The 26,651-nt window shown below is 42.3% G+C and overlaps 1 protein-coding gene and 1 non-coding gene across 3 annotated transcripts in view; one reads left to right on the top strand and one right to left on the bottom strand.

Moving 5' to 3' along the window:
• The first annotated feature begins 8,499 nt into the window (after positions 1–8,499).
• The window catches only part of sema3ab (sema domain, immunoglobulin domain (Ig), short basic domain, secreted, (semaphorin) 3Ab), a 412,514-nt gene continuing 394,362 nt past the window's right edge, over positions 8,500–26,651 (top strand). For both annotated transcript variants that reach the window (XM_043714215.1, XM_043714218.1), the window contains exon 1: positions 8,500–8,921. The gene's annotated coding sequence lies outside the window, so the exon portion shown is untranslated. The remainder of the gene's footprint in view (positions 8,922–26,651) is intronic.
• Positions 21,845–22,004, bottom strand: LOC122561895. Its single transcript, XR_006315141.1, has one exon. It is a non-coding gene; the product is annotated as a U1 spliceosomal RNA (small nuclear RNA).

The raw sequence follows: 26,651 nt of genomic DNA on the forward strand, positions 1-26,651 counted from the left end.
ATACATGAATAGATCAACTCAGTCACTGTACTTCAGCGAGACTTCAATGCTGACACATAAAACACATGTAATTATCCTCTTTACTTTTTGTAACTACGTATAGTAAATATGATGTGTTTAACAGAGTTTAGGAAGTGAATAAAGAGACAATAATTTACACCACAGAGATTTAATATATACAACACTCAAAGCGGCTTTCTATTTTTATACAATAATGTAGCATGCTAAAAAGACTTTGCTGTTTAATTTTAACAACATGACCTCAAGCAGGAGTTATTTGCAGAATGTGAAAGCTCCTGTGGTTACTGACTCTATCTGATGTTGGTCAAGTGAAGAATCTAACCTGGTAATGTTCCAGCATTCAGAGCCAGCTTCTTCAACACAGTGTATAACCTAGTTATAGAGGGACCTTGTAACACAGTGATAGTTCAAGCACTACTTTCCTACAACTTTGATATTGTCTGAGCATATTATCTGTATCTCAGGCTTTTTGTTCAGAGCTGAAAATGTGTTGCTGGAAAAGCGCAGCAGGTCAGGCAGCATTCAAGGAGCAGGAGAATCAACGTTTCGGGCATAAGCCCTTCTTCAGGCTCATGCCTGAAACGTCGATTCTCCTACTCCTTGGATGCTGCCTGACTTGCTGCGCTTTTCCAGCAACACATTTTCAGCTCTGGTCTCCAGCATCTGCAGCCCTCACTTTCTCCTTTTTGTTCAGACCTCCCTGTACCAATTTCTGAACCATCATCTGTGATTTGGTGACAATGAAGAACAGAACCATTCTACACCTTGCTGAGCCGATTCCAACATTGATTTAAATCAGGTGCCCCATCTCTTGGTTTTGCTTCCGTAACTTTTAAAACTGTTCGCCTAACAAAAATCGAACAATCTCTAGTTTGCAATTTTTCAGAGCTTATTGAGGAGAAGGGGTTTATGGAGTTTCCTAAAATCAATCCCCAAAGGCATGTCGATAAATTTCCTAGTGCTACTGGCTGCTTAAAGCACAATGATTTTCAGCAAAATCTGCCAGTCTGAATTTTTTTCACAATTTGTCCAAACTTTTTGAAACTTGCAATGGAGCGATAACAATCTACAGATTGCTGCAGTTCCCTTGGATATTACGAGAGAGACACATGGTCCTCTAATAGAGACTGAACTATCTAATACCCCACAGCAGGTTTACTGCCCTCAGACAAAAATCCCTAAACACATTTCTACATTTGTAGAATTAGGATTGAAAATGCTACAATACATAGCATGGGCAGATGTGAGTGGAAAAGTTGAAATTTCAAATAATAAACGCAATTTCACGGTAAATAATACCATTTCATTGTAGATTATAAAGTAAATTGAATAATGATTTGATCACCTCTTACCTATGGATGCCCTCTTTAACTGGTCAGTTGTCCCAGAGGCGAATTCAAACTAAAATCTCACCCCTTTCCCCTCCCAGGTGAGGTTGGAGTGTGGGGAGGCATGTGATCAGGCAGGAGGCTATTGGGTTGAAAAGCTTCCATCTTCATTCCCAGGTGCCCATAAGGCCTATAAGTGGGTGATTTGTGTCCACTCATGATCCAGGCAAAATACCCAGCAAACTCGGCCTGGTATGTTTGTAGTCTAGAGTGTGGTGCTGGAAAAGCACAGCAGGTCAGGCAGCATCAGAGGAGCAGGAGAATCCTGATGAAATGCTTATGCCCGAAAAATCGATTCTCCTGCTCTTTGGATGCTGCTTGACCTGCTGTGCCTTTCCAGCACCACACTCTTGACTCTGATCTCCAGCATCTGCAGTCCACACCTTCTCCAAGTATGTTTGCAGTCTCGCATAGAGTCCTTGTTCCAAAGCATTCACTCCCTGAGCGACAGGGCACCACAAAATGTGTAAGTGTGTGGCATCCTGAGAACCAGCCCTTTGCCCTGTCCTCTGACCCCTTCCTCTTCCAACCTCACTAGCGATTCCCGACCTCTGAACCCCATCCTGCCAATACTTGCCTTTCTCCAAGGGACCCTGGTGATGGTTTAGGTGCAGTACCAGCAGCAACCACAGCTCCCAGTGGTGCTGCTAGTTACAGTGATCTTCTGTCCCGCTATACAGGGGTACCCAAGGAAGTGGGAACCCCAAAAACATGTCTCTTATTGAAACGGAGAAAAGTCTTAGGGAATTTGATAAGGTGGGTGAAGAGAGTTTGTTTCCCCTTTTGAGAGAGTCTAGGGCCAGACAGCATAATCTCAGAGTAAGGAGTCACATATTTAAGACAGAGATGAGGGGAAATTTCCTCCCTCAGAGGAGAGTGAATCTGTGGAATTACGGCAGAGGGCTGTCGAGGTAGGGTCATTAAGTACACTCAAGGCCGAAATAAACAGATTTTTAAACAGTAAAGGATTCAAGGATTATGGGGAAAAGGCCGGAAAGTGGAGTTGAAGATGAATTATATCAGCTATGGTCACACTCAGGCGGAGTAGACTTGATGGGCTGAATGGCCTATATCTTCTGGTCTTAACACGGTTCCTGCTGTCAATTCCCTCAGGTCTCCTGAGATCAGATTAATGGGGTAATGCTGGAAATCCCTGGTCTCCTTCCCACTCTGAGTCGCCTCATTACACTCCCCTGGGAGTTCAGTTTCAGCAGAAAGTACTAAAACTTTAAAAATTACCAAGTCATTTCCAAATAATAGGCGATTCTACTTTCTACAAGTGTATACTGACTGCATTTTTTTCCAATTTCTCATATTTCTATTTATAGTTCAAAAATGAGCAATCTCTGTACACTTCCACAGTCGTTATGTTAGCTGCCCGGAAGCTTTGTGTTACAATCCATGAAATAGCTACAACTCCACAAACAATATAAGCTGCCCTTTTAGAGCTGCCTTCTATTCAGCTTAGGCCAAATAGGTCAAGCAACCACACAGTGTTGTGATATAGCTCTGATTAACCAGTTTATATTTCTTGGCCACTGGTGCAGCTGTAGAGAGAAAGCAGAGTTAACATTTTGAATCCAGGAGCCCTTCTTCAGAACTGTGAGTCCGGATTTAGTTATTGTTGGTTGAATTACCATTATCGGTCTGACAGAATCAGCAAGCATCACAAAGCACAGAATGATCCAGGGACCAACATCTCACTCCTGGACTCAGTTCCAGTCTCAAAGTTTGGAGGTGATACTAACTCATCAAATGTAATTAGCAATAAACAGCTAGATGTCAGCATGACGTGGAATAGCCTGGTAAGCTGGGTAGACCAATGTCAGATGAAACTTAATGCAGAGAATTATGTATACATTTGTGAAGGAAGAATGTGAAGAGGAAACATAAATTGCACAGTTTTAAAAAAGAGAGCAATCTGGTGATGTACTTCCACAAACCTTCGAACGCAATAGGAAAAGTTGAGAAAGCTGTTCAAAAAACAGCAAAGGTGTTTTATAGTGAAAGAGGTCAATGCTGATCTAAATAAGCCCCAGGGGTAAGCAGCAGTATCACTGTACCTTCAGATATTGTATGATCATGTTCTACCCTCTATAGCTCAGAGATGACTGTGCCGTTGCCTAACCATCATGGCTCCCTCTCCTCAGCAGACCCTTGGCACTGAGAGTGACTAGCTCCCACTCTGGTGTAATGCAGGATCCCCACCACCAAGCCATCAGGGGCAAGTGAAGTTTAAGAAGGTGTTAAGATATTTTTATGCTTCTTCCATTTGGCCTCCCCACCTGCTGTTGTTGAAGATTTTGTTTCTGGAGGACTGTGCCCAGTTCTGGTCACCCAGCTATAGGAAGGATACTATTAAGGATATTAAGGATATTATTAAGCTGGAGAGGATTCAGGATGTTGCTGGGAATGGAAGGTTTGATTTATAAAGAAAGGCTGGATAAGCTGGGGCTTTTTTCACTGGAGCTTAGGAGGCTGAGAGATGACCGTATAAAGCTTTATAAAATCATGAAAGCCATAGTTAGAGTTAAATATAGGTGCCTTTTCCAGAGGCTAGGTGAATTTTTAAAGTGAGAGGAGAAAGGTTTTAAACAGAAATGTGGGGCAAATGTTTTACACAGAGGGTAGTCGAGTTTGGAATGAAATTCCTGGGCAAGTGGTGGATGTGGTTACGGTTACAACATCAAAAAAACACTTTGATAAGTACATGAATAGAAAAGATTTAGAGGGATATGGGCCAGGAGCAGGCAGGTGGGACTAGTTTAGTTTGGGATTATGGTCAGCATGGACTGGTTGGATTGAAGAGTCAGTTTCCATGCTGTTTGACTCTATGACTTGAATAATCTTTCATGGGATGTGGCTCTGGGGAGTCAAGAGGTGGGTTACTCACTGCAGTATTCCTAGCCACCATCCTGCTCTTATAGCCAGAGTATTTATATATCTAGTCCAGTTCAGTTTCTAGTTCAATGGTAACCCCAGGATGGTCTCTGGGAAGCTAGGGAGGAGATGGCAGAAACTTTGGCTTTGATCTTTGAGTCCTCATTGTCTACAGGTTTAGTACATCAGGACTGGATGAATGCAGATGTTGTGCCCTTGTTCAAGAAGATCAGTAGAGATCACCCAGGTAATTATAGACCAGTGAGCCTTACGTTTGTAGTAGGAAAGGATTATAAGACATAGGATTTAGAATCATCTAGTAAGCAACAGTTTGATTGCAGATAGTCAACATGGTTTCGTCAAGGGCAGGTCGTGTCTCACAAACTTCAATTGAGTTTTTTGAGAAGGTGACCAAACATATGGATGAGGGTAGGGCAGTTGATGTGGTGTACATGGACTTCAGTACAGCCTTTGATAAGGTTCCACATGGTAGGCTGTTGGAGAAACTGCAGAGGCATGGGATTGAGGGTGATTTAGCAGTTTGGATTAGAAACTGGCTTTCTGAACGAAGGCAGCGAGTGGTGGTTGATCGAAAATATTCAGCCTGGAGTCCGGTTACTAGTGGTATGACACAAGGATCTGTTTTGGGACCACTGCTGTTTGTCAGTTTTATAAATGACTTAGAGGCAGGCATAGGTGATGGATTAGTAAATTTGCAGACAACGCTAAAGTCGGTGGAGTAGTGGACAGTGTGGAAGAATGTTGCAGGTAGCAGGGGGACTTGGATAAACTGCAGAATTGGGCTGAGAGGTGGCAACTGGAGTTCAATGCAGCTAAATGTGAGGTGATTCACTTTGGGAAAAATAACAGGAAGGCATTCGGTGTGTTGGGTTTTGTTGGCAGAGGGAACGAGTTCCACAGCCGTAGTGCTGCAAACTATACAAAATGCTAGTGCAGCCGCACTTGGAATATTGTGTACAGTTCTGGACGCCCATTACAGGAAGGATGTGGAAACTTTGGAAAAGGTGCAGAGTAGATTTATCAGAATGTTGCCTGGTCTGGAGAGAAGGTCTTATGAGGAAAGGCTGAGAGACTTGGGGCTGTTCTCATTGGAAAGAAGAAGGCTAAGAGGGGATTTGATAGAGACATACAAGATGATCAGAGAATTAGATAGCGTAGACAGTGAAAGTCTTTTTCCTAGGATGATAATGTCAGCTTGTATGAGGGAGCATAACTACAAATTGTGGGGTGATAGAGGCAGGTTCTTTACCCAGAGTGAAATGGCCTACCTGCCAATGTAGTTAACTCAGCCACATTAGGGAAGATTTAAACAATCCTTGGATAAGCACATGGATGATAATGGGATATTGAAGGGGATGAGCTTGGGTTAGTTCACAGGTCGGCACAACATCAAGGGTCGAAGGGCCTGTCCTGTGCTGCATTGTTCTATGTTCTATGTTGACAGTAGGGGACTCAGTGATGGAAACACCATTCAATGTCAGGAGATGATAGATTCTCTCTTGGAGATGTCACTGTTTGGCAGTTGTGTGGTGTGAATATTAATTTTGTGATGTACAAAATGGTTGGCAGTCTTTCAGATGTATCTTTTCCAGTTTGGATATTCTTGAATAGGGGATTGATACAAGCCATGGAGGCTTTGAGGATATCGTTGGAATGTTTCTTCTTTCCTCCTGGTAACTATTTGTCATGATGAAGTTTGTTAGTGATCTTATTTGGGGATACTTTGTTAAGCATGAGGATGCTGTGGACTGATGGAGAGACTTGATGCTGGGGATGTTGGTCTGAGAACGCACACTGATATTGGAGCACACCTCCCATTGGATTCACCACTGACCCAACAACTGTAGTCATCACTCCAATACTTAACATTCCTCACCTCAACACTCCATCCCATCTCTACAAAACTTCCTGCTGAAGTAAAGCTCAATTATAGGTTCAGTGGGAAACAGTTCAACCCCTTTCACCTCTGTCATCGAGCTGCAGTATATCGACAGCACTGCACACTCAGAGATCAAACTCCAAATCATCATTGAGGTGCTTGTGGAGGCAATGAGAGAATAGCCTTGAGTTAAACATCTGCAAGACAAAGGTCGCATGACATCTTGTTCCTGCTGCACTACACTGTTCTCCGATTATCAAAATCCACAGCCAGCACAACATTGATCATTAGTCACCTGCTGGGAGCCTCCTGTTAATGAGGGTAGGCGCTGATGATAAAATTCCACAATACTTCAAAATGTGCAGTCTGAAAGCTGAGAGGTTCCTCCAACAGCAAGCTCAGAGCAGCAGTGTTACCATGCCCCTGTCATATTGAAGGCATGGGCAGTCTACAACAGACTTCTCAAATCCCTCAAGAAATATCACCAAGGATACTAAATCCAAACAGTGTGTACAGCATAAGGATGAACAGAATGTAATCGTTACAAAGTTATCTGGTTTGCTGGTTTCAATAGCACACACAAGAACATGAGCAAAATGCTTGTCTTTATGAAAAGAATATAGAGAAAAAAAATTGATATTTTGAAAAGAGAAAATGGTGGAAATACTCAGTCAGGCAGCATTTTCAAAAAGAGGACAACATTTCAGGATAATCTTTCATCAGGTAGTGCTTGACCTGCTGAACATTGAATGTATTTTTGGTTTCTGTTTCAGATTTCCCTTGTATGCAGAATTTTATGATTATAAATTATTCAAAACCTTAATTTATAAATTTCTATTTGAGTTCCAGCTCAATTTTTGGGTCAAGTCCTGGGCGTCACATTTTTGGAAGGATGATAAGACCTTGAACAGTCAGCTGAGGAGATTTCTCAGCCTGTGACTAGCAGTGAATTCAGTTACCTGGAAGTTGTGATTGGTTTACCCAAACTGATCAAGATTGTGAAGAGGTTTGAGTGAGTTGATTGAATCAGAGGGGGGAGATGAAGTAAATAGTTGTGATCTGAGAAACGCTCTCTTAAAGGACAATGGAAGTAAATTCAATGGTAATTTTCTAAAGGGAAGTTAAGAAATACTTAAACAGAAAAGACTTTCAGAACTGTGGAGAAAGAGCTGATGGGGACTGGGACTGGGACTGGGTTGTTGGGTTGTAGTGGTGGTGAATGGGATGGTTGGGACATGAGGGCTGTAGTCAAGAGTATGGTGCTGGAAAAGCACAGCAGGTCAGGCAGCATCCTCGGAGCAGGAAAATCGACGTTTCGGGCAAAAGCCCTTCATCAGGAATTGTCCTGTCATTGGGAGTAGTACTAATTGAGTTGCTTTTTTAGAGCACTAGTACAAGTTAGCTGGACTGAATTGCCTGATTCCATGCTGCACCATGTTAATTAAATCAGCATTAGAATTGGACATTTTTTAAAAACTAAAATGGGACTTATCAAAATGCAGACTGGTTCAAGTGAGGCTCCTGTAGAGGAGTTTTTTTTTCCCCACCACATTGCCTGCTCTCAATTACAATGCCATCTCTCTAAAAAGAGAATAATGTAACAGAGGGAAAGCATATCACCCTGTGTGGTATAAATTATACTCTGGGCTGGGGTATGCACATCATGTGTCAGCGATTCTGCTGTCATTTTTGATTTTTAAAAAAAGGTCAAACTGCCCTAAGTATGAGTTGGGGAATGATTTCAGCACTGGCACCATTATAAAGTACCTGTGAGCTCATCAGGAGTTTGTTCAATTCTAATCAATTCCTGTCATTAGTAATTGAACCAGCGCTTTCTAACAATAACCCCCACCCCCACCAGGCCTTTTACTGTCTGACGCATTGTTGCATAAAAGTTACCAGAAGTGGTTGAGAGAAAGGATAGGAAACTACCTTTACACCAATTTGTAAATGTTTTAGTCAGAAACTGATGAAAGGGGTTGTTTTATTTTCTGTGGATGACACATACAGGAAATTAATCGTCTCACCTTGTTGGGAGCGATTTACCAGAATAATGAGCATTTAAATTAAGAATTTCTGTTCTGTTGCCTGCAGCTTCCTTCCTCACTCTCTGTTTCCCATTTGGAGTTAACTTCCTTAATTTTGCCTGCATTGTTGCAGCCCCATGTCTTCCCCAGTGTACTCTCTGTGTTTCATTGGCTGATCCCCCTTTTCCCCACAGAAGGAGGTTGGGGCTGTTGGTTTAATCACGCCTTTGCTAAGCATTGTTTGTAGTCTGCACAGCCCATCTGCACTGCATGCTCCGCTCCACTGAAGCTTATTCACATCTGCCAGCCAGACTACCTTCGCACACAATTACTCATTCAATCCACCATGAGGCTTTTTAATAGGAACCAAGTGTGACAGCGGCCAGCTCATTGGGTCGCAGGGCAGAAAGTCTCTAACAGGAGGACAGCGTGATAGATTCACCCAGGTGTAGGTGAAATGGTACAGCCCCAAGGCTGGGCAAACTAACTCGTGCTGTACTTGGGCTGGAGCGCAGCACTTTGAGTGATGGCTCGTCAAACTAACAATACAAACTGCATTCAGGAGTCAGCCAAGCGGCTGGGGTGTCTCAGCAATATCAGACCCATCTATCTGTGAGCCACTTGGAACTCAGTGGAGATACTGTACTCCGATTAAAATACACTGCAGTCACAGGAGAACAGACTGACAGACTTGAAGCAGGCTCTGTGAGTAGAAATATCTTTTTAAGTAATATGGAATTAATTGTAACTGCTTGCACCATGAAAATCATTTGCCTGAGAATTATACTGCATAAGTGACTATCTTATGTACCTCTGTCTCTGCAGTTTATCTCATTGTAATCTATAATAATCATTTTAAAAAAAGGAGAGATTACTGTCCATGTCCACTAAATGCTTGCACTGCAGGATAGATGCCTAAAATGAGTTGTGCCTGTATTCCAAAGGATAAGTCATCTGCTTTCCCTTTGTATTAAACACAGAGAGTACATTACAAAATTTAGGCTCTTCATTTTATTAAACAGATGAGAAAGCAAATGAAAATATGAATTGCCTGTGCAATCAGCAGAAAGAATTTAAGTGTTCTTCTGAGAGTGGAATACTTACAATGTCAGAGGAATTTTTTCACATATTCGACTTGGTATTACAGACACTGCAGTTATGCTTTGAATGCTACACTGGAATGTCCACCAGGTGAATGGAATGATATTAATCTTCCTCGAGACACTATTTGGAGAAACGCAGTGTGCTTTTGAACATGGTCCTGATTTACTTTCCAATATTCAGTGTTACCAATTCATATTGTCAGATAGTCATATTTCAAAAAGACTCCCATTGTTGCCTAAGTTAGGGTAGATTGTAATATATAGTAGGAACATAAAGCATTTGGACAGTAATCATATTATTATAAACCATGGTGAAAATCAGTGAGGTGTACAGTTGTACTCTGCTTCCCACAATCAATTTGGAGTAATAGAATTTCAATGCTTCCAGGAATGCTTCTGGTTAAATCATCACTGAAGAATATGTTTGAGTAAAGTATAGATTCTTTGTGCTGTACATCTCTATGACTATGGCTCTATGACTGAAATATGCTAGAATTATTCCCAAATGTAATGACAAAACATTTGAAATGAAATAAAGTACTAACCCTAACCCTATTTCAGGATACAATACTAATCAGGGAACATTATAAAATACACTGCCTAAATTGAGTTATTAATGATTCAACAGTGATGGGAATGTAGGGTTTACAGAAATTATTCGGGACTTTTTTTGTGGTGTTTATACTTTTTTCAATATACCTGTGTCAACCATATCTGGTGGAGCTTCTCCAAAGTGCTTCTAGTGTCGTTTGAACTAAGGATGTTGCAACCAGTATACTTGGAAGAGTTCCAAAGAGATATCAAAGAACTGTAACCAGGTTAGTGTTGAATCAATGATTTAATTGGGAAAGACGGGCGTATGTTTTGAGCAAGACAGGCTGCTGGAGAGAGAAAAGGCAACTTTGAGAATTTAATTAAGGAAGTGTCAGGTTACCAGAACACATTGAAAATAGAAGATATTGATCTGAGGACTGATTCTTGCCCAATTCTTCAATGGCATTCTATTGGGAAAAGAGAAGAAATGCAATTGCAGCACTTTGAAATAAGCTAATAAACTGGACAACTTATCTCTTCCAATTTTAGCCTGTAGATTTTTAAGCAGGTATTTTTATCCTGTGAACCTATGTATTCCTTGGAGCTTCAGTTATTGTGCAAACCAAAGTGAAAAGGTTACAACAGTAAAGTCGGTGATTAATTAAATTCTTATAATGCAGTTCATCAACGTTGGCAATGAGCCAGCCGCAGCAGGGTGGTTACATACGGGATGGGGGTAGGGGAAGTGTGAATTAACCACAAACCTGTATTATTCCCAAATACAGTATTTCAGATACTGTGTCATTCAACTGAGAACCAACAATGCATTCAGAGCAGGTTAGCATTTGAAGTTAAATGCTTAACAAAGCACCTGATAAAGTGCACAGAATGAACAAAGGGGGAGGTAAGGTGGATTTTTTTTTCCCTTTCCATGTGCGAATAGTCTTTGGAATTTTCTTCTTAATGAGCAGTGGAGGCAGAGTCATAGTGGTCGACTATGTGCCAGACAACAATAAGCATCTAACAACTCTAATCCCAGTTTCCAGCACTTGGCCCACAGTATATTCAAGGTTGAGTTGGATGTATTTGTTCTTTGACAAGGCAGGAAAATGGATTTGAGTTCGCAATCAGATCAATCATAACCTTCAGAATGGGGCAGCAGGTTCAAGTGGCTCAATGGCGTAGTTCTGTTCCTACTTGGGATGTTTCTATGTTCCTGTAAATCGCTCTCATTCTCTATGCACCTTGTAATATATGGGAGCAATGTCTTTTGACTGTTTTGTGACAATTCAAAAGTAAAATATACCATAATCTCATGTATTTGTGATAAGCTACAGACTCTAAGAGAGTCTAATTGGATCAATTAAGAATGCCAAATGAATAGAGAAGAGGAAACTGTAATAAATATAATGCGTTAATAAGTGAACCAAGATTAATGATGGTTCACAGGTCTGTGTTCTCCATCACAATCACAAGTTTGAAAGCCTGTCGAACACAATGTCCAAGAGTTTGAAAAAACAATAACCAAATGTCACATTACAGTTGCAATGTAGGATTGGAAGAACAACCATGTGGTGTCCTCTGTGATCATTGACCTGTTAATGTTCACTGTCACTATCATTCCCACCGTAAAGCAACCACTTACTAACATATGGAATCATAAGGTAGAGAAATCACCATTTTGGTTCCATTGTTTTTGAAACCCCAAGTATGGATGAGTTGATCTTCAGATTAAATCCTCACCAATCACCTCTCTCTAACGAGAGAGCAGCCCCATGGTCTGGTAGGACAATGGTGACTTCACCTTTTATAGTTGGGAATCAAGGAGCTCCCTCCCTCCTGAAGAAGGGCTTATGCCCGAAACATCGATTCTCCTGCTCCTTTGATGCTGCCTGACCTGCTGCGCTTTTCCAGCAACACATTTTTCAGCTCCCTCCCTTCCCCTTATTCCCCAGCCATGGTAAAAAGCAACACTGTTCTGATCAATATTTAAATAGCAGTACATTTGCTTCAAGAAAGTAAAGTTTGCACCAGATAAAAATACACACAATGCTCCATAAAAATTCCAGTGCAAATGAACATTTCCACCAGAGTGGAGGCAGATGTGGGCAGTCACATCGACCCCCTCAGGAATACTGCAGACCATTTTAACATCAGGGGTTGAAGAAAGGAAGGTTTGGCTGTAAAAATGCTTTTGTTTCCTCAACATGTGCACTGAAATAGCGAATGCATCAAAAGCCGTATTCTAGTAAAGGTTCCAAAGACATATTTATATCAAAGTGAAACATTATCTTTCAGAATCAACACATACAATGTTAGTACTGGCTAATAAAAACTTAGCAATTAAAACTACCTTCAACCATTTCATTCTTCTGAAGATTATATTATGCAAATTGCTAATGTTTCTGTGGGTAATCAAGATATGAAAGATAATAAAATAGCTGAGACTGTGATCCATTTATTGCATATATATTAGTGACATTAAATAATATTTACAGAAGTGAAACATTTATTGTTCAATGCTTTGTGTGCCAATGGAATGTTTCAGCATGAAATACAAAGCCTGAAGCCTGAACGTATACCATGCCACACTATCACAAAGAACGCTAACGTGCTTGACTCAAATTCTCAGCTCTGAAATTTCAGTGCAAGATTATTATGTCCTCTGAGAGAAAGTTCACATCAGCTTGTTGGCAGCACAATGATGCAATTTAAGGACAATATTTAAATTATTCTGCAAATGAGGAAAGTTAAGAATGTTGGTGTGGTTCTGGCTCAATTTGTATGAGACTGATTTCATACAATTTGAAATTCATGACATACTTTTTCACTGATTTCTTTTCATGTGTTGTTAGCTGTCTTAGCGTAACTTTTCCAATTCTTTGCCATGAATATTAACATAAATATTTTAGCAATGTTGAGCCAAATGTGGTACAGATATGGAGGATCACTGAAACAAAAAAAAGTTTACAAAACGTCAGCTGGTACTACATAATATCTAGCCTCACACGTGATTGGTGTGTCAGTGGATTAGGAATAGTGACCAGACTGTGTCCGCAGGGTCAGATGCAACACATGTTCCCTACAGAAATTAACCAGTGTTGATGTATTCCTGATGGTTTATAATGTTACATTGTCGGAATTCCTTTAAAGGGAAAATCAGCCTCTCTAAAAACTGGTGAATAGGAACAGCTTCCTCACAGGCAGCTTCAGTGACAGCTTGGCTCTGGGAGGGGTCCAAACATAACTGTATGCACACTGTGTATTTTCCACTGATATATTTTTGGTGCATACTTTTGTGACTTTGTGCTGGATATTTCATGCACCCCCGCTCCCCACCCCCTCCCAATGCCAGGTGTGGATTTGGTGGGAATGGGCACAACTGACATGGGGCAGTGTTTACGCTCACCACCTTCCTAACCAACCTCAACTCACCCCCAGAATGCAGGTGGGTGTGTCGGGACTGAGATTGGCAAACCACCTACTGTATATAGAGAAATCATTGAAAGTCAATTAAAAACAGAGGTGACCCCCCCCTCATATTGTCTTGCCCACACCGTGTTATTATGGTCAGAGTGAGCTGCCTATTATTTGCAAATTCTTAAAAGTGCAAGAGGTAAATGGGTACCATCATTGGAGGCTGCCTCATGCACAATGCCCCACTCCTAGAAGGTAGTACTCTCTCCTTATTGTCTGCATAGACTTTAAAACCCACACCATCTCCCTTTGCACCTGCCAAAGGTGGAAAGTCCCTCCCCACTCAATGCCCCCAATTTACCTGGGCCTGGAATTCCATTGGGCTCTTCATCCTGGAACTGGCTGCAGTTCTGGCAGTGGCCACTACTCAGCTCAGGTGCTGCTAGCACTGCTGGTGACTTTCAGCCAATCAGAAAGGTCAGCAGCTCTGGAGGACGGGATATACCTTACAGAGAGGTACAATTCCCACTCTGACTGTAACATGTGATGTAATGATGGTGTCATGCTGGTAGGGGGGCAGATTACAGCACCCACCGAGACCCACGGGGAGATCTTCTGTACTGGCCTGCATATTAAAGATGGACCATGTGTAACCGTCATGTCTCAGGAGACACCAGCTTCACAGATCAACTGTGACCCTCCTCTCAGTGTCAAAATGTGTGATGCTGGAAAAGCACAGATGGTCAGGCAGCATCAGAGGAGCGGGAGAGTCAACGTTTCAAACATAAGCTCTTCATCAGGACTGTCTGTGAGGCACAGACCCAGGAGATTACTTCAAACTGCACGGGGATGGTCACCTAATCCTGATGGCCATGAACATCAGCATTACCTTGAATTATTTTGTGTCTGGTTTACTGCGGGGACCCAGGGAGCTGCCAAAAGACTCATGAAGCACCCATTGGTGCGAGTCCTGGTTTCAGGACCCAATATGTCTGCCTAGATGCTGCTGGGGAACAGAGGCTGCCCATTACAGAAAGTCCACTCAGACCGGTGAGCGCTTCAAGGGTGATGCTGACTGCCTGTAAAATACGGGCTGCAGCACACCTAGGCTCACCATTGAGTATCCTCCAGCTTCCCTGCTCAGACAGATCAAGAGGAGTTCTCCAGCACACACATCCATAGGATTCATGTTGGTGGTTGAGCTACATTCTCTCCAATCTTGCATTCAGAAAGGGCTGCCTAAGTGGAGGAAGAGCCAGGGTAAAACTTGTATTCTTCTGAAGGAGAGATAGAGAAGGGGCTGATAGGGATGTTGAGGGGAGTCAATCCTGACAGACACGTGAGAGCCGGACCTGAGAGGAACTGGATGCTCAGGATCACAGGAAGTTCAAAATCAAGACTTGTCCAACAATCCATTTCCTTTTTTCCCCTCTGACCTCTTCAGGAAGCCATTTCCTCATTAAGTTTAAAAAAAAATCAAACGAACTACACCTGTCAGAAATTAGAAACAAAATCAGAAATTGCTGGGAAAAGATCTGGCAGCATTTGTGGAGAGAAAGCGGAGTTAACATTTTGGGTCCAGTGACCCTTCTTCAGAAGGATTAATTCAGTAATCATAGTCACCACAACTGACCAAATCCCCACATTACAGCATGGCACATTCATGAACACCCCCCCAGAATGTACCTGCCCCAGGGTGTAACTGACAAACAGTACTCCTGTCTGTGAAAGTCAGGAAATACCATTACTGCTTTACACATGCTCTACTCCTCTATGACTCAATGACCTTATTGGCCCTTACAATTGATTCAAAAGGTAAACCCAGATTTACACAACAACATGTGACCAAAAGGTCTTTCTGACTCTCCGCAGTGATGTGCTACTCCCGTGTCATTCTCTCTCGGCTGCACTGAATACCAACTGCTTATTGCCTGCTTGAGAATACCCTCCACTAGATTGTGTGACCTGACCTTCATAGAAAACAGGACAGAACAAACAAAAGTAACAGCTCCAAACTGGGCTTGCATGAACTTGGTTAGCAGCAGCATTCAAAACAATCTGTAACCTAATGGTTTGCATATGCCCTCAGGTGGAATATCAACCCCGGTGCAATGGACAGTTCAGGAGCGCAACCAGGTGCAGCAACAGGCATATCCAGTAATGAGGTGCCAACCTGGTGAAGCTACCAAACAGGACTACTTGCAAGACAAGCAGCAGATGCAGCAAGTGATAGACTGAATTAAGTGATCCCATAACCAAATGGATCTGATCTAATTTCTGCAGTTCTGCCACATCCAGTCATCAATGGTGGTGGACAATTAAACAGTTCATTGGAGACAGCTCCACAACATTCTCATCTTCAATGCAAAAGATATGGCTGAAGAATTCACAGCAATCTTCAGCAGGAAGTGGTCATAGAATGATCCATCTCAACCTCCCGTGGAGGTCCCCAGCATTTCAGATACCAGTCTTCAGCCAATTCGATTCACTCCGTGTGATATCAGGAGATGGTTGGAGGTACTGGATCCTGCAAAGGTTTTGAACCCTGATCAACATTCTGGCAATAATACTGAAGACTTGTGCTCCAGAAATTGCTGCCTCCCCTAGCCAAGCTGTTTCAGTATAGTTACAACTCACATCTACTCAGCTGGACAATTTTCCACATTGCTATGTCCTGTACCTAAAAAGCAGGACAAATCAAACCCAGCCAATTACTGTCCCATCAACCTACTGTCAATCATCAGTAAAATGATGGAAGGGGTCATTAACAGCACTATCAAGCAGCACCTGCTCAGCAATAACCTGCTCAGTGACACCCAGTTTGTGTTCTGCCAGGGCCACTCAGCTCCTGACCTCATTACAGCCTTGGGTCAAACATGGATAAAAGAACTGAATTCCAGAGAAGAGGGGAGAGTAACACCCTTGACACCAAGGCTGCATTCAACAGAGTGTGGCATCATGGAGTCTTGGCAAAACTGGAATTAATGGGTATTAGAGGGCAAACTCTCTGCTGGTTATACTCATGCATGGCACACAGGAAGGTGGTCTTGGTTGTTGGAGGTGAATCATTTTGTAGAGAAAATACCTTTTATCCTTCAGGGATCCTCTCCACCCTCAGATTTACGAAAGTATGACTGGGGCATGTGACCAGCAAGAAGAATTGCTTCTTATAGTTCACCTTCACTTTATTGAATTACACATAATTTTGTTAAGGTTGAGTGGGAGCAATCTCAAAGTGGAGTTAAAATTATAATTGCGGTCATAGAGTCATAGTGTCATAGAGATGTACAGCATGGAAACCGACCCTTCGGTCCAACCTGTCCATGCCGACCAGATATCCCAACCCAATCTCATCCCACCTGCCAGCACCCGGCCCACAGCCCTCCAAACCCTTCCTATTCATATATCCATCCAAATACCTGTTAAATGTTGCAATTGTACCAACCTCCACCACATCCTCTGACAGCTCATTCCATTCATGTACTACCCTCTGCGTGAAAAGGTTGTCCCTTAGGTCTCTTTTATATCTTTCCCCTCTCACCCTAAACCTATGCCCTCTAGTTCTGGACTTCCCGACACCAGGGAAAAGACTTTGTCTATTTATCCTATCCATGCCCTTCATAATTTTGTAAACCTCTATAAGGTCACCCCTCAGCCTCTGATGCTGCAGGGAAAACAACCCCAGCCTGTTCAGTCTCTCCCTGTAGCACAGATCCTCCAACCCCTGCTAAGATTTGCTTTCCCAAAATGCAGCACCTCGCATTTATCTGAATTAAACTCCATCTGCCACTTCTCAGCCCATTGGCCCATCTGGCCCAGATCCTGTTGTAATCTGAGGTAACCTCTTATGCTCGCATCCAAATCATTTATGTAAATGACAAAAAGTAGAGGACCCAGCACCGATCCTTGTGGCACTCCACTCCACAGAACTCCATCCAGTCCTGGTCAAAACACAATATCTCACTGTATATCTTAAGTTAATATTTACAATCACCTCTTGGTTCATATCTTGATAGCATTGTAGAACCCCTCATTGGAGTAGACCAGACTTCTCCCATGTTCTTTGACATGCCGAAGGAACAGCCGTATCTCACAATTTCCATCTCCAACCAATCTATACTCTGTTTCTGGCCTGGCAAACTTGTTTCCTAAATTTGGCAACACCCAAACTTTTGGTCTAATTTACAACTGAAGATCATTTTCTTTTCTTTGAAAATAATGGGTTTCTGAACAGGACACATCACCTATTCCAACCAATCTTGTTGAATACAAGTCTCTCAGACTCCTCGTTCTTACATTGCTATCATACTGGAGCTGGTCTCCTTCCATTGTCTAGATCACCAGGAGCTGCTCTGTTCCCCTGCTGGAAATTCTGATTGTTTGCTCCCCATCAAAACCTCTGGCAGAAGCCCAACAAGGAGTTAAGTTCTTGTTGTCTTTCCATCTGAATCTCACTGGAGGAAATCCTCAGAGTAATGTCCTCAGCTCAAACATGTTCTGCTTCATCAATGACCTTCCCTTCGTCATGAAGTCAGAAGTGGGAATGTTCACCAATAGACTGGTTCTGAATATTGTACATTCATGCCCCCTAAGGTACTGAAGCAGTCTGTGTCCCCAAGACAACAGCCACACTTGGGCTAGTAAGTGACAAGTAACATTCTTACCATACAGAAAAACAGAAAAGTCATTCAGTGTTACCATCACTGAATCCCCAATTGTCAACATCCTGAGGATTACCATTGACAGGAAACTGAACTGGACTCACCATATAAATACTGACAACAAGAGGAGATCAAGAGCGAGAAACTATGCAGTGAATAACTTGCCTTCTATCTTACCAATGCCTTTCTACCATCTAAAGGCACAAGTCAAGAGCGCCATGGAGTACTCCCTACTTGCCTGGATGTGTGCAGTTCCTACACCATTCGAGACATTTAATATTATCCATCGAAATCAGCCTTCTTTACTGACATTCTATCCATCATCTTTAGCATTCAGTCCATCCACAACTAAGGCTCAGTAACAGCAGTATACCATCTCCAAGGTGAAACAGCAGTATACCATCTCCAAGGTGAAACAGCAGTATACCATCTCCAATTGCACCTGCAAGTTCTTCTCCAGGTTACTGGCTATTCTGACTTGGAAATATATCACCATTTTTTCAGGGTTGTAGGTCAAAATCCTGGAATTCCCTCCCTTACGGCAATGTGTGGTCTACCCACAGCACATGGATAGCACTGGTTCAAAGGGAGTTCACCACCACCACCTTCTCCAGAACAACTAGAGATGGGTAATAAACCAATCCTATGAATGAGTGAAAGAAATATAAATTAAGAAAATAAAGCTTTACATATAACAAAATGGAATACACCTGTCATTCATGTAGAATTTCTCCTGTTCTAATGTTTCAGGCTGCTCATAAACAGAAGCATTTTTGATGAAGCACAACGTGCAGTTGGAAGTTGTGTTACACAATTACAGACATAAGTGTGGAGAATTACACAGAAGGTAGTGAAGAAGACAGAAACACTTACTCCGGAGGTGTAATCTTACAAGTTGGATTTCACCATCAAAGGGTGACATATGGTTCTGAACACTTAGCAGACATTTGTGTCTGTGAATTATTAAAATCTTCTCTTCTTTTAATTCTGGCTGACATCTCATTTTAAAAAAAAGGCTATTTTGTGAAAGTACTGGCAATATTCTTGCGGGTTTGAATGATCATTAAGGGAATTGAATATATCAGAACAAGCAATGAATTTCTGTGAAATAAGGAGTCTGTTAGCCGGTGAAGGTGACTGTGCTACTGTTTGCTGTTAGATTATTATCCTGTTATTAACCTGGTCAGTCCATATTTGACCACAGGGATATCTACTCCACTATGCTCCCCTCCAGCAGCATTACAAAAAGCAATGATCATTTATTTATTTCATCATTATTGTATGATCTTGTTCATGGGGCTCGCTGTTGCATTTATCTACGTGACAGTAGCCACCACTCTTGAAAAGAAAATCGTTCTTTGGGCACTTGAACCCTTTTATTCTGATGAAGCACAGTCTTTTAAAGCAGGGATTGTTTGAGTGATAGTGAGGAAACTGTGAGATTTACTAATGTTGTTAATTAACATTGATTTTCAATCCAGCCTGTCTGTCCTTAGATGTGTCTAATCATACATCATTAACATCTGTTCGAGGAAAGATTTATTGTGGTATCATCAAGAAACTTTATATTCTTGATTTTCATACATTTTAATTTTTGAATGCATTTTGTTTGACAGTAAATTATTCTTAATCTGGGTTTGAAGTAACTTCACTCTTTATTTCTGAGGGAGGTATTTTCAGTGCAGAATTACAAGCCCAGACACATCCAGGGTTGGACCTGCCTTTACCTCGATAGTTTAACTTCAAAAGGCAAATGAAAGGGTGATGTGATGGGTTATTTGAGGTGGATTGTCTTGAGCTGATATAGACTTATGTTAGCAACTGTGTCTGATGACATATAGGTCGTCTGAAGGTATGTGAATAAGGGAACTCTTTAGTAAGTGAAATTCTATAAGCTGTGAATTTGTGGCTGCAAGTTAGAGTGTTTTAAAAGAAAGACAAAAATCCAACTGTGTCAACCTGATTCAGAAATGTTTAATACATCAGCATGAATTTATTTTGCTGCTTAAAGGTTGACATGTAGTTGTTTATTTTAATGAATAAAGACTTCCATTAAATTATTCATTTAACTAGCTTAATATAAATGTGCAAAGAAGACATATGTTTAAAACAACTGTTATTGCTAAGCTATAACATTTATGATATTATTTGTTTTGGTTTTGGTAAAATGGTACTGGAATCTTACTGGGGTCTGAGTGACGTGGCCAATGGTGAGATTTGCAGCAGAATCAGACGAGGAGCCCAGTGAAGGGCTATCTCAATGTCAGGAACATTTCGCTGAATCTTTTATGCTTTTACTGAGCTGCAATACAATTTTCTCACAGGGCAGCAGTAAGCTGTCAATTAAGGGGAATATCACTAATTAAATGCCTAATGAACGCCACAACCGGCTTCATTAATATTCAGCTTCCTATCTTACCAAAGGTACTGAGCTACCAAGACAGGACAATTCTTGCATTACTGGGCACACTAGCAGTTAGCATTGAATTGAATTGAATGTATTGTCATGTGTACCGAGGCACAGTGAAAAGCTTTGTCTTGTGAGCAATACAGGCAGACCACAGAGTTAAGTAGCATAGATTGTAAATAATAGGTACACAGCAGCAAAAACATAAACACAGGTACAGGCGAATGTTAAGAGTTTGTGAGTCCATTCAGTCTTCTAACAACAGTAGGGTAGCTTCAAACCTGTGAGCTTTGATAAACAGATATTAGTCATCTTTAAAAGTATGCTATTAAGTTTAAAGAGTGTAGAACAATTGTAGGAAATAGGAAACTTAGATCTGCATGCGGGAGCTCCCAAGGAGTCAACCATATCCGGCGCCATCTTGAATCAGCCATCTTGCATAAAAAGCAGCAGCAAAGACACTTCGTGCATAGGGACAGGTACCCAGCTCAGGGACAGGACCAGGCTGTATCTCAGGGCTCTTTTAACATTAAGTGAGCAATGAGAAACTGCATGCTCACATCATCCATCTCTTGCCATGCCATTAGGGCAGTCACATAACTAGGCAGCTTGCTTTGCTAGTCAGCCAGTCAAGGGCCTGGACATCTTGTTGTCCAGCAGTTTGCTACAGCAACTCTCCTTACGGCATGACAATGTCAGAAGGCACATGACACCAGGTTATAGTCCAACAAGCTTGAGATTTCTGCCTAGTGTGAGCTCAATCAGCCAGGAGGTCTAAGGCTTCCCAGTTGGAATAAAGGAACATCAGGCAGCATTTGTTCTCCAAGCAGTGGGTGAGACCCACTTTGAAATTACAAGCTTTTGGAGCACTGCTCCTTCATCAAGTGAAGCACTTCAGTGCTCCGAAACTTTGATTTCAAATAAATCTTTTGGACTATAACTTGGTGCCATGTGACTTCTCACTTTGTTCACCCCAGTCCAATATCAGCACCTTTACATTATAGGATGAAGGCCATTTCTCTGGACTACTGAGATGGCACTGACTTGGATAGCAACTTTGGAGCAAGTCTTGTGGCATGATTGTCTCTACCAGTCCTGACGAAAGATTATCTGCATCATCTGCACCACTCCCTCAGGTAGGACCTCCAGGTTGCTGTTGGAGAAACCTCCCTTTCTCTGGCATTTTCACATGATATGATTAGATTAGATTCCCTGCAGTTGGAAACAGGCCCTTTGGCCCAATGAGTCCACACCGACTCTTCGGAGAGTAAACCACCCAGACCCATTCCCTCTGAATGATGCACCTAACACTGTGGCCAATTTAGCATGGCCAATTCACCTGACCTGCACATCGTTGGACTGTGGGAGGAAACTGGAGCACCCGGAGGAAACCCATGCAGACATGGGGACCCACATAGACAGTTGCCCAAGGCTGGAATTGAACCTGGGACCCTGGCGCTGCGAGGCAGCAGTGCTAACCACTGAGCCACCGTGCCGCCCCTGATTTAAGAGCACAAACGCAGTCCCCTACTACCACAAATGTTGTAGTCGGGTACCCCACATTTGGGAACATCGCAGGCGTCAGCACACCTGAAGTGCAATGGGATAGCCTGGTCCTGGGAGAACCACCTTATTGATCATGGTATCTCCCCTGCCAGGTAAGTATTATTCAGTGTATATGTATATTTCAGAGCACGTGTGCATATTTCGGATTGTGTGTGTATATATTTTGATGTGTATGTATATTTCAGAGCACGTGTGCACATTTTGGAGTGTGTGTATATTTTTCGATCTGTATGTGTTTTTCAGAGTGCGTGTGCATATTTCAGAGTCTGTGTATTTTTCATGTGCATGAATATTTCAGAGTGTGTGTGTTTATTTCAGTGTATATGCATATTTCAGAGTGTGTGCATATTTTGGAGTGCGTGTATATTTTGGTGTATATGTATATTTCAAAGTGTGTGTGCCTATTTTGGATTGTATGTGTATATTTTGGTGTATGTGTATATTTTGGAGTGTGCGTGTATACTTCAGAGTATGTGTATATTTCTGCGTGTGTGTGCTTTTTTGGAGTGTGTGTATATATTTTGGTATGTATGTATATTTCAGAGTGCATGGGCATATTCTGGCATACGTGTATATTTATGAGTGTATGTGCATACATCAGTATATTTTGGAGTGTGTGTATACTTCAAAGTATGTGTATACTTCAGAGTGCATGTGCATATTTCAGTGTTAATGTATATTTTGGAGTGTGTGTGTATATTTTGGTGTGTATGTATATTTCTGAGTGCGTGTGCACATTTTGGTGTATGTGTATATTTTACAGTGGGTGTATCCTTCAGATTATGTGTATATTTCTGAGTGCGTGTGCATATTTCAGTGTATGTGTATATTTTGGAGTGTGTGTGTCCTTCAGGGTATGTGCATATTTCAGAGTGTGTGTGCATAATTTGGTATATGTGTATATTTGCAGTGTGTGTATCCTTCAGAGTATGTGTATATTTCTGAGTGCATGTGCATATTTCGGTGTATGCATTTCTTCTAGGACAATGTGAGTGAGTTCTTAGGAGGAGCTTTGAGGCAGCAGTGCCAGTATCTTCTGCCTCCTCCTGTTTTTTTTATCTGGAGGCAGATTGTATATATCCAGCCACCTGCTAGCAGTGGTCGGGAGCTATTTGAATGTGTTAATGATTCAGTGATCAGCCACTTTATCAGGAGATTGAAACTTTCCCAGTATTGCCCAGCAGTGTCTGGAAGTCATCAACTCCCAGGAGCTAAGTGGACAACAGAACCTGGTCAGAGTGTCAGGAAAGTGACACACAATCTGAATATTAAATAGGGGATCAGCAAGGCCAATCTCATTGACTGCAGGGGGAGGGATGTCATTGCTTGAAGGGAGGGAAGAAATAATGAGCCAGCCCTTCGATCCTACCGCACAGCCTTTTCTCTCGGCCACTGTGTTGACCATTCCCTTCCAGTTCCCACAGTGTGGACACTGTCAGAGTTACAAACAGCCCTAGCAACAACTTGCACTGAATCACTATCCCAGCTGTGAAGCAGCAGCAAAGACACTTCGTGCATAGGGACAGGTACCCAGCTCAGGGACAGGACCAGGCTGTATCTCAGGGCTCTTTTAACATTAAGTGAGCAATGAGAAACTGCATGCTCACATCATCCATCTCTTGCCATGCCATTAGGGCAGTCACATAACTAGGCAGCTTGCTTTGCTAGTCAGCCAGTCAAGGGCCTGGACATCTTGTTGTCCAGCAGTTTGCTACAGCAACTCTCCTTACGGCATGACAATGTCAGAAGGCACATGACACCAGGTTATAGTCCAACAAGCTTGAGATTTCTGCCTAGTGTGAGCTCAATCAGCCAGGAGGTCTAAGGCTTCCCAGTTGGAATAAAGGAACATCAGGCAGCATTTGTTCTCCAAGCAGTGGGTGAGACCCACTTTGAAATTACAAGCTTTTGGAGCACTGCTCCTTCATCAAGTGAAGCACTTCAGTGCTCCGAAACTTTGATTTCAAATAAATCTTTTGGACTATAACTTGGTGCCATGTGACTTCTCACTTTGTTCACCCCAGTCCAATACCAGCACCTTTACATTATAGGATGAAGGCTATTTCTCTGGACTACTGAGATGGCACTGACTTGGATAGCAACTTTGGAGCAAGTCTTGTGGCATGATTGTCTCTACCAGTCCTGACGAAAGATTATCTGCATCATCTGCACCACTCCCTCAGGTAGGACCTCCAGGTTGCTGTTGGAGAAACCTCCCTTTCTCTGGCATTTTCACATGATATGATTAGATTAGATTCCCTGCAGTTGGAAACAGGCCCTTTGGCCCAATGAGTCCACACCGACTCTTCGGAGAGTAAACCACCCAGACCCATTCCCTCTGAATGATGCACCTAACACTGTGGCCAATTTAGCATGGCCAATTCACCTGACCTGCACATCGTTGGACTGTGGGAGGAAACTGGAGCACCCGGAGGAAACTCACACAGACACAGGGAGAATGTGCAAACTCCACAAAGACAGTCACCCGAGGCTAGAATCTAACCTGGGTCCCTGGTGCTTTGAGGCAGCAGTGCTAACCACTGAGCCACTATGTCACCCCTATATGCATCTTGTGACGACAGCCCTCTCCTGGTCACAGCTGCCTTTTAAGGATGGGGTTGACTCTGGTGATGCTGCTCCTTTGGTGGATATTCCAGTGAGTGGCAAGTTAATTCAGGAATCGAGCATGGTAAGATAGAGTGAGAATTGCAGAGTGGGTATTACTGTGGTGGAGTTTGGGAGGAGACAGCAAGAAATTCTGACAGGCCTCACAGTGAGAATCCATCCACAATAATTGATGCAACTCACACTGAGCCAAAACAAGATAAAATGCAGTCTAATTAATTTTCACTTTGACAGATGTCTTATAATATTAAAGCAAAGTACTTTGGGTGCTGAAAATCTAATATGAGAACAGAAAATGCTGAAAAGAGAACAGAAAATGCTGAAAAAACAACAGATGGGACAAGATCTGATTTAGAAACAGAGTTAGCGGTTGGGCTGTAATGTGACAAGTGGGTCTCACCCACTGCTTGGAGAACAAATGCTGTCTGATGTTCCTTTATTCCAACTGGGAAGCATTAGGCCTCTTGGCTGATTGAGCTCACAGTAGGCAGAAATCTCACCCTCCTCTCCATTTCCCCAGACACCTGCAGCTCTCCAGGACCTGTCACCAGGGGAGACCACGGTCAACACGACTGCCCAGCTTGGACACCAGAGATCACGATGAGATTCCTAGTGCCCTTTGAGTGTAAGTGGCCAGGGTAAAGACATAGTCATTGGCAAGGGGTGAAAGAGCTTAGAAGCAAGAATGGTAGGGGGAGAGGTGGCTTCCTACAGTCTCCCACTTCCTAATTCCAAGTCCCTGGATCTGTCCCAAAGTATCTCTTGGCAATTTCCAGAAAACTTGAGATTGTTCACACAACTGCCTTCCCTAGACAGGAAGCCACTCACTCATTGTCATTGATGCTTGAATAGTTCCATTGTTGATCATCATTGCAAGCAGACTGGGATGCAAAATAACGAATTCCTGGTAGAATTATACAATGCTTTGTTTAGACTATGTTTGCAAAATTGCACACAGCTCTGCTCTCCACATAAGACCATTAGACACAGGAGCAAAAATTAGGCCATTCAGCCCATTGAGTCTGCTCTGCCATTCGATCATGGCTGATAGGTCTTTCAACCCCATTTTCCCACTTCCTGCCTGTAACCTTTGATCCTCTTGGCAATCAAGAACCTATTTGTGTTTTAATTATCTTCAATGACCTGGCGTGGCAATCAAGAGCCTATTTGTGTTTTAAATATCTTCAATGACCTGGCCTCCACAGCCCTCTGTGACAATGAGTTCCACAGATTTCCCACTCTCTGGCTGAAGAAATTTCTCCTTATCTCCATTCTAAAAGGTCTTCCCATAACCTTAAGGCTGTGCCCTCGGGGTCCTAGTCACTCCTACCAATGAAAACATCTTCCCAATATCCACTAAGTGAACGTGTAAGGAAGGATATACATATATTGTAGGCTGCACAGTGAATGTTCACTTGATTGGTCCCTGGGATGAAATGGATGTCTCATGATGAGGGGCTGAATAAATTTGAGTCATTATTATTTGGAGTTTCTCAGAATAAAAAGTGATTTTGTTAAAACAAAGCAGAGTCTAAATGGGCTGGATTGGGTGGATACTGAGCAGATCTTCTGTTTGGGGAATCAGTATTTAGAATGATAATTGGATGAGAAAAAATTTCTTCAATCAGTGAGTTATAACCTTTGGAATTCTCTCAGATTGTTCTGATACTCCATTGTTGAATATATTCAAGGCTGCGATAGACAGATGTTTGAGAGATATGGGAGTAGTCAGGAATTGGAGTTTGAATTAAAAGGGTGCCATAATCACAATAAACACTGGAAAAGATTCAAGAGGTCATCAGTTCTTGCTCCAGTTCCTTGTGTTTCCTGTCAAAGAACGTAAAATATATCTTTCATCCTAAAAATGTGTTGCATTAGAATGTTGCAAAGAATACTGTATGGAATAGAGTGAGTTCTAGAAGAATGTCTCACAACTGCCTTCTTTGGACAGCTGAGGATGGGCAATAAAAGTCTCCATGCCAGTTTATAAAACGATGTACACAAGGACATTACTGACTGCAGTTTGATGGAGATTCCTCAATGATTTACCAGTGTGTGACCTATTGACCTTTGCTCAGCACCTTTGGGGCAGAAAGAGCATTCCCACTGCTGGTTGATACAA

Source organism: Chiloscyllium plagiosum, chromosome 23, assembly GCF_004010195.1.
Source record: "Chiloscyllium plagiosum isolate BGI_BamShark_2017 chromosome 23, ASM401019v2, whole genome shotgun sequence".
In the NCBI taxonomy this organism is placed as follows: domain Eukaryota; kingdom Metazoa; phylum Chordata; class Chondrichthyes; order Orectolobiformes; family Hemiscylliidae; genus Chiloscyllium; species Chiloscyllium plagiosum.